Here is a 21034-nt window from a genome sequence, read left to right as displayed (position 1 = left end):
AGACAATTTTCAGCCACATCAGTGGTGACAAAATCCTGATATTTTTGAAGGGAAGTAAATCTCTAGGAGTGGTTTTTGGCCATTAAAACAGGTATTCTTTAAATTTTTCTAATCCTAACCAAGTGGTTTTTGTGCGTAAAGCCTTACCAGAGGATAAGCACAGTGATGTCACACAATAAAAAGAATTTAACCTAAATGAAGAATTGCAAAGTTTCAACACATGTTTTGCAAAAATCTATACTGCCAACATTGATTCAAGTGATGGGCTGTATATTCTGTGTTGGGGCTGAGACAGATGTGCAGTCCAAAAATGTTTTATTCACAGCCATACTTTGAGGCAGGGAGCGAGGAGGGCAGGCGGGCTGGCTGGTGAGGAATGATGGCAGCAAGGAGAGGTTCCAAAAGCAAAAGCACAGGTGAGACTGCAGGCTGAGCACAGAGACGCTGTGGAATCTGAAGCAAAAAAACGTAGCAGGGAGTCACTTGAAACTCTTGAGAAAAAACTCTTTCAGGCAAAGAGAGCGCTGGAATAGTCACCGAACGTGACGGTGATGAGCTGATGACAGTCAACAAGGCCGACACGGCACGCACTGTGACATTCTCAGCTCTTTACCCAAAATTAGATAATCAGATGTAACTCCATTGTAATCAGCATGTTGATAAGTAAATGCAATTTAATTACATAAATATATCTGTAACTGTAATTACAGTACACATCACAGAAGGGTGTTCTTTGTTGTGTGCTGTGTGTAAGCTGACATTAAAGTAGACATTAGAAGAGGATGTTGCTGCGACTCTAACCCCGACCGTGTAAATAAAGTCTGGTTGAGGTAAAGTCAAGTTTAAGACAGTTAACGAGCCGCCCTCTCTTCATCTCTAATTACTGAGCTGAGTCGATGGCTCTCACCGGAATGACATTTATCTCAAACGATGACTGCATAATTGTCCATTGTGGCGATAATTTGCAGGAGACTGGCATTGTGCGCTTTTCACATGGCGCACAGTTTCCTCTTCCATTACGCTCACATTCTGCCTCCTTAAGGGCAATTTGACAAACTGGCAGCCATCTCTTTCTGGCAGTTTGTGAGACAAACTATTTTGAAGATACGACCTGTAATTTATCTTTCGACGGAGGGGACAAAACTGCAAAGGGTAGCAAAATGGAGCACCGATGACTAATAGACTGGGTACAGCTTCATAAAAGAGAGGACCGCTGACAGATGGCTAATAACTGCTGTCTATCAAAAAGTTTGCTCTTTTTGGCTTTGTTGTCTTTGTAATGTCTCCTCTCTGCCGAAGTTATGGTGCGTTATGCAAAACTGATTACCGGCGAAAAGCGCTTCCCTAGCGTGTAGTAACAGAAATCCTCTAGTCCTCTTAAGCTGATGGATAATTTGCAGCACCTACACAGCCCTCCGAAAGACAAAGTAAACAAACAAATCATCCGTCACAATGTGTAGCCATCTTCAGGAGAAGTGTGTGCATGCGTTGAGGAAGCATGGCTGTCCACCGGTGTGGTGTGACACCAGCCGGTCCGTGTCAACCTCTCCACCCCACACACACACACAGACACGCACACACACATACACACACACACACGTATGTCCAAGAAAGGGTCATTTTTCACTGGGTAATTGGCAGCGAGGCACATTGCCCTTGGGATTCGATAATTCATAACCTCCTCCCATCCGATATCGGATAGCGGGTAGAAATGGGCTGAGACAAGGGGTGGTGTTGTGCAGAGAGGAGGGGAGGTGGGGGGCGGGGGGGCTGCATCATTAGAGAGGAGAGGTAATGGCTCTTATTGATTCCGCCCCGCCGGGCCCCCCTCACCATTTCATGTTTAAAACAACACTGATCCTCATTACCCAGGCAGCCGCCACAGCCCTGATAAGAAGAGAGGGGGAAAGAGACGGAGGCGCGAAGTGAGAGGAGAGTGAGGAGAGTGAAGGGGGAGAGGAGAAGACAGCATTATGGCGAGAGAGGAGGAAGGAAACGAAGGGAATGGAGAGAGTCGGGCGAGGAAGAGTAAGGGAGGGAAAGACAGTGACAGAAGGTGAAAAGGAGGAAACTATCAGCTGAGGGGAGGAAAGGGGAGAAAATGGGAGCACAGCTTGTGTTTTGCTGTCTTAATGCCTCAGTTTGAGTGGTATAAGTAATTACTGTCACCCTTTAATGCGTGTAATTCAGTATTACTTGTTAAAATCTCTCCCCCTCCTCCTCCTCCCTCTCTGCATCATTCCCCCCTGCAGTGTGTAATAAGGCTAAAGAATTGACTCAAACACAGACTGCAAGGATCTGTCTAATAATTCTCTGTGCTATTATCCTCCCTTCGCAGCTAACGCACAGCTCTCTCTCTCCTTTCTCTCTGTGCGTTTTGGCCACGGGCAAACACTATCATTACTGCAACAGTGGTATAAGCTCCGGAGTGTCGCTCTCTCCCTCCCTCTCTCCTTACTCTCTCCTTGACTCTTTTCTAAATTTGAGGTTTTATTAGAAGGAGGTAATTTGCAAGCTCAAATTGCTCACAAACTCACAACTGGGGGCGAGGGAGGGGGGGTGTGGAGCAAATATTTTATTCATTTCCAAGCCTGTGCCGGTATTCAAGGACTCGCTTATTTGTTTTTTCCCTTATTAGTCAGTCACGTGTCCATCTCGTCCGTGAATCTGCGGAAAAGAGGCTCTTCAGATTGGAGATCGCCGGCGTGTTCATGTGTGTGTGTTTCTGCTCGTTCTGTGGGATATGAGGGGAAGTCTTCGCAGAGATTAAGTCGAGTTGGAGTTGAAGTCCTCATCAAAATTTAAGACCGAGTCATTTTCGTTTTTTGATATGTATTTTTCTGTAAAAGAAAAAAAAAAGGGGGCTCCCGGGGTCAAGAATTAACATAGATATGAAGTTCATCCAGCTACCTGAAGCTTAAAATAGATGAGCCGAGGTGTGAGCCGCTTCGCACCAACGTCACAGTCCTACTGTGTGCGAAATGGATAAAATAGCACTATACCGAAGTGCTGTGTGCTCTCAGCAGCGCAGCCACATTCAGTGGTTCAACCGGTTTGGCACGGCTGCATTAATGGTATGTAGAATTCACACTGGCCTGTTTGGATGCATATTGATTCACGCACCAGAGCTACCGCAGGCAGCACGTAATTGATTGGGCAGGCATCGCACTAATACATCAAACGTGTATCAAAATATCAAACATTTGAGCAAGCAAGTACGCACTCACAGGTAAACACTCGCACATCGCAGGTAATTATATGACAGACGTTTATTCTAATATTGTTTCAAAATGCCGTCACAGGCAGCACTGAAGTGTTTCGTAGTCGGGCCAACCACAAAGCTTGAATTAGTTTTTATTTTTGTTCAGTGCTACTTCAAATGGAGTTGTATCCTTTGAAATGTTTCCCACTGGGCATCCTCCCAGCCATGTATCACAGAGGTATTCAGCACTAGTCTTACTGTTGATCCCACCTTCACATAATACAGATAAATGGGTTTAAAAAGTGTACAGACGACCTAAAACTGATGGAAAAGAATATGATCCAGGAGGAGCCCACACATCAGTAATTGTAGCGTATCGTCGGAGGAGCAGACACCTTCGGCAGCTCTGTCTCACTCCTCTAAGAAATAATGTTTTAAATTCGGTCTGGTATTTGTGGGACACGCTTCTGCTTGGCGGGAAAGAAGACAGGTGAGGTGAGTAGAACAAGCTCGGCTGCTGCCTGGCGTGTTTGCTTTTCTGATTAAATTGTTGAGTAGGTGAAATTTTATAGTTGGAGACGAATCTTAGACAGTAACAGCTGGTGTGTAAGCAGAAGACTTCAGCGCCTTCAGTCACCTCCAGGTAAATAATCACCAGCTACCGCTCGCCCAACACCCCCGTATAGTGTTAATGGGCTGTAGGATACAACCTGCGCCCTGCTTATTTTAGTTTGTATTACAGCAAATTGCTTTCTGAAGGTTTCTGAATTAGCATTAGCAATTCTTGTTTATGTATCCCCCAGATGTGCAGACAACTCGTTGTCACTCCCAACTTGCTAAATATGGCAGCTCTGTCAGAGGTTTTAAGCGTTGAACTTTGACGCTCAACTTATCCCCATAAATAAATTACACCTCCGGGTTAACCACAGTGTCAAACTAGTGCCATGGGCTGCTGTATCTGACGTGCTGGTCCAGGCTGCACTAGGTTACTTTAAGGAAAAGTTAAAAACGTAGTTATTCGCAGACAAGTTGCCTCCTGTAATGACGGTTCAGTTTTATTAAGACTTGCAGTGGATGATGAATGGACATTGGACAGTGATCCTTGGTAAATTTAAAGTCAAACTAGGTTTCTCAGTCATCCAGGTCATGGTAATTCTAGGTGCTGTATCATAGGCAACCGGATGTTTTTCAGTTTCTTGAAGATGTTTGAGCTCTCACCTGAGAGGCTTCTTCAGAGAGGGGAGTTGCAGGCTTTCAAACTCTGTGTGGGAGTGTCCTTACAGAGTGTCATGTCATGAATATTAGTTTCAACACACCTGTCACTCTCACCTGCTCACAGTTTGAAAACTTCTGGCTGGGGGGTTTAATTACCTTTAGGCCTTATGGTTTTTAAATGCTTCCAACAAGCTAGAAAACATAGACCAAACCCCAGTGGACCCGACTAGACTCAGGTTTCCACTCTACTCATCGTGTGATGACGGGCCCGTCCACTCTTATCCTCCTGCACTGAACTTGCCGTTGGTTTCTGTTTAGTTAGGTGAAAAATCCTCTGAGATGAATGTTATCATTCATCGTCCATCATGGTCTCAAAGACAAGTGCTTGTAGCAGCGTCACATGCCTCCTGACAGGCTTATAGGTAAGACCTGCCATTTTGCGGGTTTCAGTAAATTATCTGGTCAATATCAAATACCAACACATCAATCCATCTGAGGCTTTGAGGCTTTGAGGGGTTTTATTCTCGTATAATGATAAGAGACGTAAGTGTAGTGGAATGTACTGTGGTAATTCCACATTAGATCAAGTGATTTTATTGATTGACCGCGGTAGTCCCTTGTTTTGCATTAGTGAATTCAGGCTGCATTAGCTGTGTAACCAAGATGAAGAGAACGCACGCTGAAAAAAGTCACATCTCTCTCAGCAGCTGGTTGTTGTTACATCTATTGTTATCCTAATGGCGGACGAAAAGAGAATATTGATGCCGTCCAATTAGATTGTCTTTGAAGTAGGGGAGGAGTGCGACGCTGTTGAGAGCAGAATGGTGGATCTCTGCGAGGGCTGCACTGACTCACAGATATTCTTAAACCACTTCAGCTTCGGCTCCTTGAATTTCCTGCTTTTTTTTCTCCCCACACGGACTTCAGAGGCTACCAAAACAATCAGATGTCTCCCTGCCCGGGCCCTCACCCCTGCCTTCTCTCTGATGCCCTCCCGCTCTGCCCTTGTTCCCTGACAACAAACTCGACACTTTACACTCCCTTTCAATTACGGGTCCTTTTCTAACGCTCGCTATCCCCATAACAGGCCCCGTTAGCAGGGCAGAAGAGGAGCAGAAAAGGCAGTAAATTGGAGAGGTCGACCCCTGAGGGGATAATCCTTGTTCTGTGGCGTGTTGAGGGTCAGCTCTTTGCATCCTGCATAGTAACAAGCAGAACATGAGAGTGCGAGAGAAGAGAGACAAATTATTCCGATTAGCTATGCATTCTTCCATCCATCTCTCCCAATGCAACGCCGCCATCCACACATACACACACACTCACACAAAGCCTGGCCAGCCAGCCAGCAGATCCTGAGATAAGCCAGCTAAAGGGCAGAGTGCCCACAAAGCAGAATGCGCACAGAAAATCATCAGCAGACTGACATGTCGGTCCTCCTCTCCTGACCTCGCAGATAAACCACTAGCTGTATCAACTCGGTCACGGCTCGAGAAGTCATCATGCCCCTTAAGCACAGCGGCTGCTTTCCTACATCAGATGCTTTGTGCGAATCCGACTGGGCCATTAATAAATAATGATTTTGCCACAAAGAGTCAGTTTAGGTCTGTGCATTCCCATCTCTTGGATGTGCAGTTGCCACCCTCCCGGTGTGTGTGTGTGACTGCATAATGGTGTGCATGTTACTTTGTTACTAGTGGAGACGCACTCACCGCTGAAATGACTCTGTCGATGGTAGTCAAGTCGATGGCATCCATGCAATAGTCGTCCGCACAGTCAGTTGCCTCACAGAAAAGCCAGGTTATCTCCCAGATAGTCTGTGCCGGAGCTGCCGGTGTGCCTGGAGTCAAGATGTCTTTCTTGAAACAGCTCCTTTTTTAGGAATAATGGGAATTCAAATATTGAGTCTGTATGCAATTGACTCTGGTATGTGCAGAGAAAACGGAGGTCAAGTGAGGAGAGACGTTTTTCATTATGTGCCTGGATCAAATTAAATCTCAAACCTATATTCTGCGCTTGCCTGGGTCATGGTTAGGTTAGATTCCCATTAATTATCCAATAAGTGGTGATTTTAAGTATTGGTTTAGCAGATTTGACCAGACATGTGGTTGTGAGGCAGGTTTGAGGCACAGGCTTTAATCTCAGCACTTCCAGTTGATACTATCACCCACAGCGTTGTCATTCTTCTGCAGACTTGAGCTCCAAATGAGTTTTTTAATCTCCTGCTCATTAAGTATTCTATTAGTCTTATGAAGTGGGGATGAGACGGACACTGGACTGCTGTATCGCTGGACGTTTTCTGAGGTTTTCATCTGCAACGTGTTACTGACGAATAAAATGTGTTAGCAACAAGCTTTTGTTTGTGTTTCCTGAAAAATAAATAATGCATCACTTTACTCATCAGCAGACTTACATCGCTTGTTACGTCCCAGCTCCATCTGGGATGCCTTCCGACTGCATCGCCGCCACACCAGCGCTCTGCATCTTCAGTAGGAAATAGAAAACAATGCATTATGGTTCGTGAGCTGCCAGCCTGGAGGTGTTTACTGACTGTCGACAGCTAGCTTAGCCCTGCATCTGAACACAGCTTCCCAGATGTCCTGTCTTCAGCTGAGGTGTTCATTCGGAACACCCTCCCAACCCTGAAGCCAGCAGGATCCTTGAATTTACAGTTAGCAGTGGTGGGCTTGCAGTTAAAAGGACAAAACCTGTTTATAAGATACAACTCATGACTCACAGGAAGAGGTATTCCTCCAAAGGCTGTGTGACCCACCTCCACCTCGTGAAGCTACAGATCAGTGAAAGCACCCAGACTAGTGGAACTTTTTCATATACATCCTTCTCCTGGTTTGACTCAGTCTGAATTGGCACATCAGCCTAGCGTGCCAGAGATCTGCATCTGCTTGAAGGTGTGTCTTTTACTAGTGACACGCAATGAACAATGGTCATAAACGCCAGTGGAAAAGACCCAGAGATTAATATCAGCGGTCACAAACACAAAGTAGCAAAGGCTGAATGTAATGTGATTATTTTATCATTAAATAGTCAAAAGCCAAGGACATGTTAAGTTGATGATGGCACTAGATGTTTAAAACCAACTCATGATGTCATCATCATCACATCATGATGGAACGATGAGAGGTCCAGGGATCAGTTGGATGCATCACCTCAGAACTACGAGCATCTGTACATAATGTGCACCAACCCGCTGAGTAGATGGTTCTGATATAGTAGCAGACCAACCAACCAACATCATCCCAGGAAAGCCAGAGACAGAGTCTCCCTTTGCGACCTCTGACGTGTTACATTTCGCAGGTCAATAACTTATTTTTCCTCATGTGATCTATTTTCTCATTAGGACAACAGTTTTGACTTCGTCTCAAGGAAAAAGAAGTCCCCCTAGCAAAATCTGACATTCACTGTGGAGAAAAGAAAACGTGTTAACAGGCCTGAAACAAAGAGAATCAACTAGACAGAAGCGGAGGGTAGAGAGACAATGCGAACACAACTCATCTTAAACCACCCAGGAGTTTATCTTGGATGTGTTAATTGAGTGCTACAATAAAGAAGCACGCATCAGATGAGACCTTCCCATTCAGGCGTTGATCAGCTATGGGAGAATGATGAGAATCGACTGAGAGTCTCAATTTCCAATCGCAATCACAGTGTGACATCTCTCCCTCTCTAATTAGGACCGCAGAGAGGGAGAGATGAATCCAATCGGGAAGTGGTGTTGCTTTGAATAAGTTGTTGTCTGCTTTAATAGTCTCTCTGTTTCTCTCTCTGACCTGTAAACGATGTGGACCCTGTTGAGCCCACAAACGCTGTCTGACAGCAGCTATTGTCTGCCGCTGGGTGAATTACATACCACATACAGTGCTACTTTCAAACAACTCTTTCATTTGCCTCACTCGGACGGTGAACAGTTTGGCTCCGTGCAAAACGCCAGTCATCCGTGAAGACTGAATTTGCTGCAGATTGGGAAGCAGGTCTATATTTAAGGATGATCCTGTAAAATATTTGTTTCAAGATTGTGATGACATGAAGCTCTGTGGCGTCCGTGTGTTGTTCAAAGAGTTACACTTTATTTGACAACACATTTTAAAAGCGACTTATTATGATTTTTTTGTCTGTTGTGCATGTGCGTGTAAAAGATTTTGAAGGTAACAGAAGTTCTTCTCTCCCACAGAAAACAATGTTCCTGAAACGCCTCGTCAGTAGTCTCACCTTTAATTCTGTGACTTTGTGACATCACACCACATCACTATGTCACACATTTGCACACCTCTTGGCAAGTTTGGCACTCAAAAATTGATTTAGCACAGCTGCTCTATCGTCCTTATCAGTGCTGGGTCAGGTGTGTGTGAGCTGACCAATAAGGGGACACCAGAATTTCAGGAGGGGGGCCTTAAAGCAACAGGAACTTAAACAGAGCGTTTCAGACAGAGGTGGAACATCGGACAGTTTGAGAACACTGATTGTGTATTTTGAGAATTAAAGCATGTAAACCTTTTCTAATAGTAACCCAAAATAAAAATATGAACCAGAAAATGAGCATTATATATAATATTCTCTTTTAAGGAAGAGCAACACAAATACAATTTATCAAGCTTTCTATGACGGCAAGAAAGCAGGATGGACATTTTGCACTAATATGTAGGCACGTGGTAATCACAGAGGCTACATATGCCACCAAGACATGTTTGAGGAATTTGGTGGCAAAATTGTACATAGCATTCATACATAAATATGCAGATTTTACCTTATTGAATAAAGAACTTATCATTTCTTATGGTATGGTGTAATTAGGTTGACCCGCCAGGAGAGAAAAAGTAGGAATAACTGCTTAAAAATATACCCAATTAGAATGAAACGCTGGTGACATAGCCGTGCCAGCTGTTATACCGTATCATCTTACCGTATAGCTAATTAGCACATGGCAACAAGTGTTTAAACCGGCCCTGTAAAGAGACGTGGGTGTCTACTTCACCATAGCAGTACATATTTTTTTCCATTGGACAGTTGTTACGGAACATGTCTGGGACAAAATATTATTAATTACTGTAGCTTCTGTCTTTATTTAGCAGTGCAATTAGTACAACTCATGACCAGATACCTGCCAAACTGATTACATTCCCATCAGCTTCATTAGCTGATCATCCACACGCTTTCATTATCACTGTGAGCATTTTGTCTTATTGTGTCTTTCCGATGAGAGGCCACAGACAGCACCCTGCACACTTTGTTCCATTCTGCAGCGATGTGCGTTGAAGTACAGCGGCTTCTCTTCCCCCTGCTGTCCTCACTCCCAACCTGAAAGATCTAGCCTTCGTCCTCTAAAAAACAAACAAAAAAAAAAAACAGACAACGAAGGCTAGACCGTCCACTCCACTCCTCTATTTAAAGTTAAAAAAAGGCAGCACAGAGGCTCGTCAGGTGTTCTCCATTAGCGGTTAAAAAGCAGCTTCTCGCTCCCTGCTGACTGTAGCAACACACATAGCAACATGGAGGCATAGGAGTGTGCGGGCGTGTGAGAGAAAGAGAGAGAGAGTAAGGGAGAGACTCAGGACACTGCAGCAGCTAGCGATGATGTTGTTCCATTTTTCTGGGCAGTTCATTTAATTTTTCCAAAGTAACTTTAATCATGAAAAAAAAAAACACCTACCAGAGATCACCCAGCGCCGCCTCATCCATCCGTACGTCACAACAAGCTTTATGGTCCCTTTGTTTTATTGGCGCGGCCCCCTTTTCTGATTAATGAAGCATTGCTCAATTAAAACGAGATGTGAAAAAAAAAAAAAAAAAAAAATGACTTTCTGGAATTTAAACGAGTCATTCATTCTTTGTGATGTTGTTGCCAATGTTGTCCAGGTTTTCAAACATCTGTTAACAGTTTTTGGCAAAAACAAATACACAGCTTCTTTTCTTGAGCTGGTGCAATTCAAGCAATCCCCCGTCCCCTAGGAATGATGTTTATATGCAAGTAATTTGCGATAGTGAGTCCATGTGGGAGGGTAATGTTGTGCAGACTGGATGTGGCTGATGATAATGAGGAAACGGTGAGAGTTAACAAATCTGGTGAGTTGCAAAAAAAATGCTGTTGTATGAACGTTCAGAGACAACATTCATAGTTCTGTGTTTTTTGCTTTACGGCCAAATGATGTGATGATCTCTGCAAGACAATACTAACTGATTAACATTTGACCCAAACGATGACCTTTACCTCACCTGGAAAAAGTGCAGCTGTTGCCTGAACCTTCCTTCCCACAGGACTCAGGATGCAAACGACTGGCGTTTCAGGACTGAACAACTAGAAGAGAAAAGAAGTGGACCCTGAGTTTAACAACAAGAACAGGAAAGTACTCATTACCATCTACAGTATATACGAGCCAGTGCTCTGGATGGGGATATTCCTGCACACAAACATCTGAGGGGTTATGATGCTAGAAACAGAACCGAGAACAAACATTTCTCTGGTAGAAAAAAAAAAGTAATTGGAAAGTCCTGATGTCAACTCAGAACCAAGGGGTCAAGATCCGTTCAGTTCTAAATGCAGCAGTCTGCTACAAATTAACCCACGAGGATTATTTAAACCACGCGTAAAGAGGCTTGCTAAAAGGAAATAAAATGGCATTTCGGTGCCTTTATAGTGGTAATGACCATAATAAAACCGCAGGAAACTTCAGCAGTAATGTTAATGGCTCTGAGCAAACTGCCGGAATAAATGTTTCTGCAAACCACAGACATACTGAAACTGTACATCTGATGTGTTGAAGCTTTACAAATTTTTAGTTGGTAAAAGAAGTTTTCTGCTTCAGTATCATTATGAAGTAAACGCTGATCGCATGGTGTAACAGATATATGAACATGAAACCATCAGCGTTTACATCAGATCCCAATAAACCTCGCTAGTGGTAAGCAGCCATGTTGTCTGTTTAACTTCAGTTTTATATTGTGGCAGTGCCTCCTCGTCACCGCCATCTCGTTCCGGGCGAAAGAGTCAGCTCATGCACACGTCATCACGCACACTTCAGAAACATTGATACGATACACTGGAAAATCACAAATGTATTTGTGGTGTGCAAAAATGCACCGTGCCAACATTTTATTGTGGCAACTGGGCTGCTTGAGCAACCGAATGCAAAGTCAAACCCGGCTTGGTAAACTGCCCTGTGAGTGGTCCTTCTACCCCTCATGGCTGTGAAAGTGATTGCACGAGCTAACTTATGTGAAAACACAACAAGTGTAGTACAGTTTGTTCGGATCATCAGTTTGTTGTGTGTTATTTTTGGGTGTCCCCGTGTCGCCCAAGTCAAGAGCAGGATGGTGGTGTTGCAGTGAAGACTGTGATTTCAACTCAGCACCTCCAGATTTTCTTTAATGTATATGCTCAGTAACCTTTCCCAGGATCAAAGCGTTATGAGACTTTGTATGTAAGTGTATATTTTAATTGGATCACACACATAAACGCTGTCGGGTTTCGTGATGATTTGCTTTGCATATACCACAGTGTGTGTGTTTTAAATATCAAGCTACTTAACATGAAGCTTATATATTGGACGTCTAATCTATGGTATTTTTTGTGCATCTTTCGTTTCTCTCTTTTACACACACACACACGCACACACACATGCACACACGCACACACGCACGCACGATCAGGCTCCTCTCTGAAACCCAACCTGGACTGGGTTTATCTAATACCATGGATCACTCTGGATAAATAAATATGCCTTCCCACTTCCTCCCAGCTCAATCCGGTCTCCACACACACACACACACACACACACCACGGGCATCTGTAAATTGTTAGCACCCGCTGCCTGTAATGTGATATTACAACAATTAGCAATTAGACACTATACGGCACTGGTGCATTGAATTTATGTTTCTGTCTGGGGCCTTTGCAGATGCGATGGTGCTGGGTGTCATCAGGAAATTTTATCACCGCTTGGGTAATGGAATCTGTGAGGGAGGTGGGAGGGGGTCTGAGAGATTGTGTTGTCAGGGTTTCCTGACAGACGAGCGGAGCTTCTCCTTTCAGACACCCCACCACCACCACCACCACCCCGCTCCTGCTTCTTCAATTCACTTTCGACTTAATGAGCTTTATTTGTAGGAAAGTTCACAAACAATATTGCGAAAGGCAATTACAAACAATTGACACATAATTTAGATAATGATTAGACCTTGTGTGAGCGCACGCTTGCTGATTCCTGTGTGCGTAATGGAGTAATTCAATTTAAGAAAAATTACAAAATAAAAATAATTACGGCAATGTGACAACGCATGGATGAATATTAGAGAAAGAGATCAACACGTGAATCTGCACGTGTTTTTCTCCTTCACATCAGGAACAATGAGCCAAAGGACTTTCTTGCCCAGGTTGTTATCGGCACTGAAAATGATATTACCAATGCACATTTGTATTGTCAACCTTGAAGCTTCGTAATTGTAACCTATTCGGCGAGGATGAGTCATTTCTGAGGTGATTTTCCGGGGTCTTATTATTTATGACCTTAAATTATTCTTGAATACTTGTGCAGGTAGGTGATAACAGAAACATATGTCAATGACAACACCTGCACTGTGTGATCAGCTACAGGGAAAGACAAAAATAGACATCATTTCTCAATGATGTGTGGCAAGCAGTACAATTCCTGAAAATCAGCATTGGAGTTGGATTTTCCAAAAATGACTAAACTAGTCTGGATGAAAAGCCAAAAAAAGTGTAATGTTTTGATTGTATATATGGCAGTGTGAACACACACACACGTGCAGACACACACATGGTCTCCACGTCACTATTAAGTGTGCAAGTGTGAGCGCTTCGAAAAATTTATGCAAGATGATTAGTGGTCAAACTTTCCCTACAAGCACTGGATGTGTGTGTGTGTGTGTGTGTGTGTGTGTGTGTGTGTGTGTGTGTGTGTGTATGTTGGGGTGTGTGTGTGTGAGTGCATGCGTGCGTGCCTGCTTGAAGGTAGGAAGACATTCCGTGTGTTTGTGCCATTCTCTCCATGTGCGCCTCTCTCATCCTGTATGAGTGTGTAAACCCTCTGAGGTGTAGTTTAAAGGCTATTTAACATTTAACAGCTAACACCATAAAATAGCTAATCCAAAACCAGTGCGCTGAAAAAGAAACCTCACCCCATTTGACATTTACCCACGTAGATGCACACCTTCGAGGCAAAAGCACAAAGAGCAGACGCTCTTACACAAGGGCACTTGTACAAGGTTGCACAATATTGTGTATTATATTGTGCCTTCACATGATCCAGTAACATGTAGGCAGCGGAAGACACGCTAGATGACATGTCAGTTATGACCATTACGTGAATTGTGCGTTCAGTACATGGATGTGCTGCAGCATCCTCCTTAATTTAGGCATTACAAAAATAAAAAAAAACATCAGTTGGTAAGAAAACGTGATGAGAATACTTTATACTTTTAATACTTCAGTCATGAAGCCTTCAATTCTCTGGATAATCAGTCAAGTGAACTAACCTGTAGACTGGAGCCCGCAGTGACAAGTGACAGATGTGCGTTATATACACTTGTCTCCTCTATGTAACATCTGTATATAAGGCTGTAGATCCCTTAAATTAACATGCATCTTTTGCGACCTGATCACAGTCTGACAACTGTGAGTCCATCAGTTTTGCACCTAACACACGTCTCAACATGCATCTCAAGTGGCCACTTGTGATCTGACCATATAGCAAATGAACACAAATATCACTGGGACAAACGGACATAGTGTTTGTTTATACAATGACATAAATAACTCCAAAAGTATTACAGTTGCCGAATTTACAAGAAGGCTCAGATCATTTAGAATTCGTCACTGACACCAACTGATAAGTGTTTTTAAGTTCCCTTTATCTCAACAACTCACAAAATTGAGAGATTTTATCAGGGAGTCTGGGGAATTTCTCTCCCTTCACATCCAACGTGAAGCTATGTGTCGGAGGCAAACCGCACCAGTGTCACGCCACATTAGCATGCCTTGGTGTTACAAACGTCCACCAAGCTACGATGCTGAACAAGCCTCCTTCAGGGTGTGATGAATTTTCAAGTTCGGCTTTCCTTTTTTTTTTTTTCTGTGCACTTCTCTGCACTTACATAGTGGATACTGAGGTTGATTATGGGTTATCTGAGATCCATTTTCTGCTTGGATTGGCTCCTAACTTGGGACAGAGAGCACAAGGGCCGCCTCTGGCTGATGAATCTGTGTGTGTTTGTATATCTATTAAATCAAGCTGATAGTGAAGGACTCTTGATGTTACACAGCAGTATGTGTGTGCATAGTAGTTGTGGTTTATATGCTTCCCTCATTCAGTCCTTGAGCAGCTTCTTCTGTCTAAAGAGGGAGCAAAAAGTAGGAATACCGCTTTGTTGTGTTTTTTTTCCCTTTTTTTTCTTCCACGTCAAACAAGGACATCAAGTCTCGAGAGTTTTATTTTTTTTTCCTTGTGAAGAGCTTCTTTTCTCTCAGCTGCTAGCTTCTAATAGATCTCGTGGCACAGACACACAGCTTTGACGCTTGTGACTCGGCATGAAACAACAAACAGCCAGCGGAGCAATAATTTGTGCTGTTGTCTCAGTGATATTATTTTTAATTTAAAAAATGTGCGCTGAAGAAGTAACCGCCCACATTACAGAGAGCACAGAGAGACAGAAGTTAAAGCCCTGTGGGAACAGTGAGTTTTGGGTCTTGATGTGCTTGACATTTATGGGAATGGATCACAAGCGCCGTCTGAGGAAAGACCAGACACGCTAACATGCAAAGGATTTATTTATTTTTTGTCTTTTCTGGTGGGGCGGTGGGACTTTTAGACACCGTTGACTGAAGTCGTGTGGATTTGAGGCCACGCAACGTACAACCACCTCTCTGAAGAAATCAAGAAATATGCGTTTCGCTTAGCCAATATCATTCAACAACAGAGCCGGAATAAGAGGCGAGAGTTAATGTATATCACTCTATCACTTTTCGTTGTCATTATTACTGAACAGGTGGATGAAAAAAACTATGTGAATGTGACTGAATACACAATGAGTGGTGGTCACAACTTATGCAGATGATTGCTTTCACAAAAATGCTTTTGCAGCCGTACCCCTCCCTTCACTGCCTCCCATTGGTGTCTCCAGCAATTACAAGTGTCAGTTACCAGCAGCATTAAAGATTCTTTTAAATGCTAAATGCTATAAAACAAGTTAGGTTTTGGAAAAGAAAAAAAACTGACAGAGAAAGATAGACAAATGACACCAGTAGGTTCTGCTAGTAAAATTCCAGATTACGGTACATGTTAGACAGAGCGTCACTTTTGTCAAGCTTCTGACAGCTCAGTCACCCCAAAAGCTGCACTTACAGGCTAAAGATGTGATCATCCAATGACCAAATGATGTCACCCAGTCCTGACATTGTGAAATGGGTGGCAGTTCGATCAGTGATCACTGATGCATAAGGATCATCTTTCTTTTGTCTGTGTTTCTATCATTAAAGGGCATACGGTGGAATTCTGCACTGTGCAGGGAAAATGTCTGAAAAACATTGATTGTTCTTTCAGCTGCTGTCTGTGTACTTGAGGAGCCACATTTCCAGCTGCTCTGCTCAGGTGTGAACAGCAGAGGATTGTGACTCAGCTGGATAGAAGCAGCAGCAGCAGCACCCAAGTGTGGACGTGTGCGTGCTTCAAAAACTGACTGCACGGGAGAAATAAAGATCTAAAAATATCTAAATTCTTCACTTCAGGTTAACTGATCCCAAACCCGCCGGACATTAGGTGGTCTGAGCTGGCTCATGTGACATACAGCAAAAGGCCACAGGTCGGACTCGAACCACGGCTCACTGCAGCGATGACAAGGCCTCTGCACATGGGATGCCCCAGATTTACAGATTTTAGGTTGTAAAACTGGTGGAGTGCCCCTGTAATTTTGTATTTTGCAAGGTGTGCAAACACGTAAACGCATGTAGTGTTTACTGGACAACACATGAGGTGTCATTTTATACTAAGTACTAACAACAGAAATGCGTTACAGTTACAAGTCTTCCAATCAGTTGCCAGATAGTTGGTAAAAAGGGGGAATTTTGCCAAAATAAACATTGCGGTCTTTAAATCCACTGATGCACGAAGTGGGAAGTATGTTTTGCTGCAGCTGTCAAAGCTTCTTCTTCAGTCCAAATTGGACTGAACTTTTTCTTTGAACCTCTGGGCCTTGGAAACACACCAAGCTGACCAGCCGCAGAAGTAGAGCCGAACGTTAAACCAATGAGTAAGAAAGGGGAGGAGTGCTAAAAAGGCAACAGTTGAGAGATAACGGTTAGAAAGACGAAGGATATGTAAGAAGGATGAGCAGGGAGAGGCTGAGAGAGAGAGAGAGAGAGAGAGAGAGAGAGGAGATCCATACAAGCTGCCCAGTTTGGCTTCTGTTTAGAGAGTTGAGAAACAGGAAATCAATAGCGGCGGCCACCCAGGCAGCCGAATAATGGAGGCTTTAGAGGGAAACACAGCTAACGATGACTTCACATTAATAAGGAAAGCGCTGTTTGGGGCTGCGGACCTGTTGGGGAATGAAAAATAGACACGGAACATTCGATGTTGATGGTTTCTTAGTGCAAGTAATTAAAACATGACAATGTGTTGTTTACTCTGTGGCTTTATCTCAAAGAGGTCTAATGTAAAATCAATGCGCTACGTACAAGATTGATCAGCCGAAAATGTTGCAAAGGAAACACTAAAGGTTGGAAGGGAGAGCTTTCGTGATTTCTGCAAACAATGAAGAGGCGTTTGAACCATTTTTGGTATAAGTTGGGTAAGTTTAGTGCACCATAAGTTGTTTTCAGTGTGTTTCTGTCTGTGGGGAACATTAAGCCCTCAGTTTCTTTGGTCCGTGACATTTAGTGTGGAGAAGAGAATCTCATCTGCCAGAACACAAAATCTCTCTATACTAAGAAAAGTTAACAGCAAAGTGACATACTTCCATTAGTAAAATATATGTGATATGCAGCAATTCTGCATTCAAATGTCTAAAAATGATGTGACCTTTATTGTATCTTTTTTTTTTTTGTTGAGTTGCTTACCTGCCAAATGTTTTCCATCAATGTTCCACCCCAGAGAAATCCACTCAATCCTCCCCAAGGTGTATTTTATTAGGTTTTTACGCCAGTGAAAGAGCCTTAACTTAAAGTGAATAAAACTTTAAAACATGACCTAGTCCGTGAACATTTGTGTCACTTCAGGGAGATTTTCAATAGAAGTGGCGGTTGTTTAAAGGCATACACACACACAGTGAAGGGACTTTGATGGCAGGAATGTTTGTGTTTTATCTGCGTTACTCGTGCCCCAAGCAGACAGTTTCATTTACCGTACGCTAGCCGAGAGCTAACATTAGCAAGCGACGAGGGCGCGCGTGTGTCTGTCTGTGTGTGTGTGTTAAATTCATACCCTTTCACTTCCTGTTCATCAAGTGAAGTAGGTTTCCCCTCCAGATTCAGTCAGGTCCAAGGATTGCTGCTGCAGTCAGGTTGATAAACAGGAAGATCAATCTGCTTTTTAGTCCCAAAAGTTTAAAAGTAATCTCTGCCCTCTCCTCCTGTTGGTAAACAGTGCCAGATCAGGACAGTATCTGAAATGACTCCAGTTGTTTATTTCATAGAATATAAAAGAACTAGATACTAGATGGAAAGACGGCACCACTCACCCAGCAAGTCGCCATAAAAGTTTGCCGTTTCTGTGTTTGCTTCCTGGTTATGCGACTCCTTGGCGATGCACAGCTGAGTTTTCCTCCTCTGGCCTCGCCTGCTAGTTTCCACTCGGCCCGCAGACTTGTGTCACAGACTTTTAAATTGCGTATCTCAGCTTATCGGAAGTTTTACAATTATGAAACCTCCATGGATCAAAAAATCGTAATATAAAGACTCACAATCAATCTTGTTTGCAGTTCTTGATGTTATGTCAACAGTTTAACAGACGCCTCCTTTAAAACAGTGGGGAAAATGGCTCTAGGCGCTCAGTGGATTTTTTTGTTTTTGGTTTGATAGATTGCTCGCTAGCGGCAGAAGCTACGCATCAAAGCATTAAATCATACAGCAATCACAGCAGGTAAGTTTTAAACATTACCTGCTGTGCTACTAGGGGTCTCTTGATCAAAACTAAACAAAAGATGTAAGTAGCACTGGCTCATGGGAGTTGTTGTCTTCATCGTTAAACAACCGCCATAGTGAATAAAAAATGTATCAATGTGACTCCGGCAGAATATATATTAAAGTTTTATCCATGCTGTCTTCAGTCACGCTCGACTTCCATCCTTACTCTCTGAAACGCATTGTTACCTTGAATAAAATTACAGATGACTTTTGATTGGTGCAAACATCATTTTGGCTGATGTATACAAATCAACAAAAACTATAACAAAGGTTTAGTCGTTTCAATGGAGAAATGTAACATATTACACGTTTGGGATCAACACAGTCTAATGAAACTGATCTTATCACTTGGACCCTCATCTATTATAGGCCCTGTCACTGTGCTACCGACCTCCCAGTTCATCAGTATTTCTTCAATGAAGTCTCTTCCTCTCCACTGGTCCAGTAACTGAAAAGAAGTGTGCAGTCAGCGTCTTCCTTAAAGGTCACATTCAAAAAAAAAAAAAAAAAAACTCCAACTGACAATAATGTCCACACTGGGACCAGATCTTCCACCGTCGCTGCTAATTTCCTCTTAAACCCGACCAAATGTCAGCAGCACGCCTGCTTGAGGCCCCTGCAGCACACAGTCAGTGTGTGGTAGGTAGAGATGGTGGGGTGGTAATGAGTTGGTGCTGGAGTCATTAGCTATGGTATGAGCAGGGCTTAAGCCTCATGTGTCTTTGGGTGGAGTTAAACACCAAGAATATTAAAAGAAATACCTAAAATAACACAGATATAATGCAGTGATATAGTACAATAACAGTTTCAGCGGTGAAATGCCAAAAAAGGGGAGGTCAAAAAAATGGGGGACAACAGTTTTCTCTCAAACTCAATCCCCAAACTCATGTGTAAAACCAATCGATTATGTGGTTCAAGCCTGTCCACCTGGTCAAGACGGGGTCTAATCTCAGATCAACTGGGACCTCGGGGCTTCCTGGGACTTGAGCTGTGTGGAACCGTTTTGTGCTTTTTTTCTAGTTGTCCTCACCTAATTTTGCAGTTGTTCAGGAGAAAGTTTCAATGTCTGCTGGACTTTCCATCAGCATGGGGGTGAGCAGACGACTGAAATTTTCAATTTGAGGTGAGTTTTTTTCTTTAAAATGTGTACTCTGTGTCTTATTTTGTTGCGTTTGTTGGCACAAAACCAGTAAATGAGCTGATGTGGAGAATATCAAGCATACAAAAGATACAGAGGAACCTCATACCTGATTCAGATTCATTCTACATTCTAGCTTTGTGTTTGGCCTCTACCAACTCCTGGGGTGGATTCCAGAGTTAGCTGTTGATTCTCTATGGTCGTACTACTCTGAGTGACCCTCTTTGACATCATCAAAAAAATATCCATTCGCTCCTTCTTTAAACCAACTTCCTGTCCATTTTGCAGTTAGCGATCCCCTCCCCTCCTCTCAGTGCTCAGCTAGACTTATTGTAATAAAAAATCCATCACTTACAGCAGCTTTAATCTAAAAACATTCGATAAAAACAACATTTGGGAACTTTTACATAGACATATACATACTTGAGCCTGTTATCACCCAGAATAGAGGAAACGACTGTAACTGGTATTAACGCAGGAACTCTTCCTGCTCTATCGCTGCCTCGAACAAAACAGAGTAATTTCTCACTCTCTCTCTCTCTCCACCACAGATTTTTGGATATGATTTAATAAAGCAGACAATTCAAACTACACGTCGCCTCGAAATGTCCTGACTCACTGTCTCTGAAGCCGCTTTGTGATGGTTTCTCTCTCTGCGTTCCCGGGGAGATAACACGTGTGCCTCTCTAGTAGATTAAAGTGAAATTTTAGTCACACAATCTTTTGCTGGTGCACTCCATTCACGGCTAAATTATGACACATCTGAAGTGTAATACTCCTTATTCAAAATCTGCCGTATTATCTGACATCCTCTGTCCATACTGAGGGAGGAACGTCACCTACACTTAAGTGGAGGTGATATATCGGATGTAATAACAGGCGCGCTTTTCGAGCTGACGATAACTCCTCAGATGTAATAAGACTAATGAGTGACTTTACCGTCGGCACTGTGCAACACCGGCGCTGCCTGGAAAGTAGACTGTGACGCATGAGGGAGCGAAACTGATCCTGTGATTACGTTGTCACCTTCCACTGCATTTACTGTATGTCTGAGATCACTCTGTCTCTGATGTCTGATTCAAGCCGGTGCTCTACTCGCACTTGCACAGCGTTAACTGATGGTTCAGAGGAGAGAAGCGCAAGGAAGGCTGCGACAGACGAGGCGTGAAGGGCTCAAATCGAGGACCAAGAAAGACAAGCGTATTTAGAAGATTAAAACTCCAATACAAGGATGGTGTATATCACCCATGTTTGCAAATCAAGGCGGCGAGAGTGGCAGGCTCGCTTGTTTGTTGGGCTGTAAAGAGATTACTTTCGCACCGGCCACAGCATC

The 21034-nt window shown here is 43.3% G+C and overlaps 1 protein-coding gene across 1 annotated transcript in view; it reads right to left on the bottom strand.

Moving 5' to 3' along the window:
• The window catches only part of LOC119018622 (MAM domain-containing glycosylphosphatidylinositol anchor protein 1), a 211433-nt gene extending 191007 nt beyond the window's left edge, over positions 1 to 20426 (bottom strand). The window contains exons 1-8 of the mRNA XM_037096435.1: positions 20321 to 20426; positions 18955 to 19011; positions 18119 to 18304; positions 17863 to 18010; positions 10643 to 10724; positions 10080 to 10164; positions 6828 to 6898; positions 6127 to 6286 (exon numbers count right to left, since the gene is read on the bottom strand). The gene's annotated coding sequence lies outside the window, so the exon portion shown is untranslated. The remainder of the gene's footprint in view (positions 1 to 6126; positions 6287 to 6827; positions 6899 to 10079; positions 10165 to 10642; positions 10725 to 17862; positions 18011 to 18118; positions 18305 to 18954; positions 19012 to 20320) is intronic.
• Positions 20427 to 21034: the final 608 nt, after the last annotated feature.

This window comes from Acanthopagrus latus, chromosome 4, assembly GCF_904848185.1.
Source record: "Acanthopagrus latus isolate v.2019 chromosome 4, fAcaLat1.1, whole genome shotgun sequence".
Taxonomy (NCBI): domain Eukaryota; kingdom Metazoa; phylum Chordata; class Actinopteri; order Spariformes; family Sparidae; genus Acanthopagrus; species Acanthopagrus latus.
This window is presented reverse-complemented; position numbering and strand designations above follow the sequence as displayed.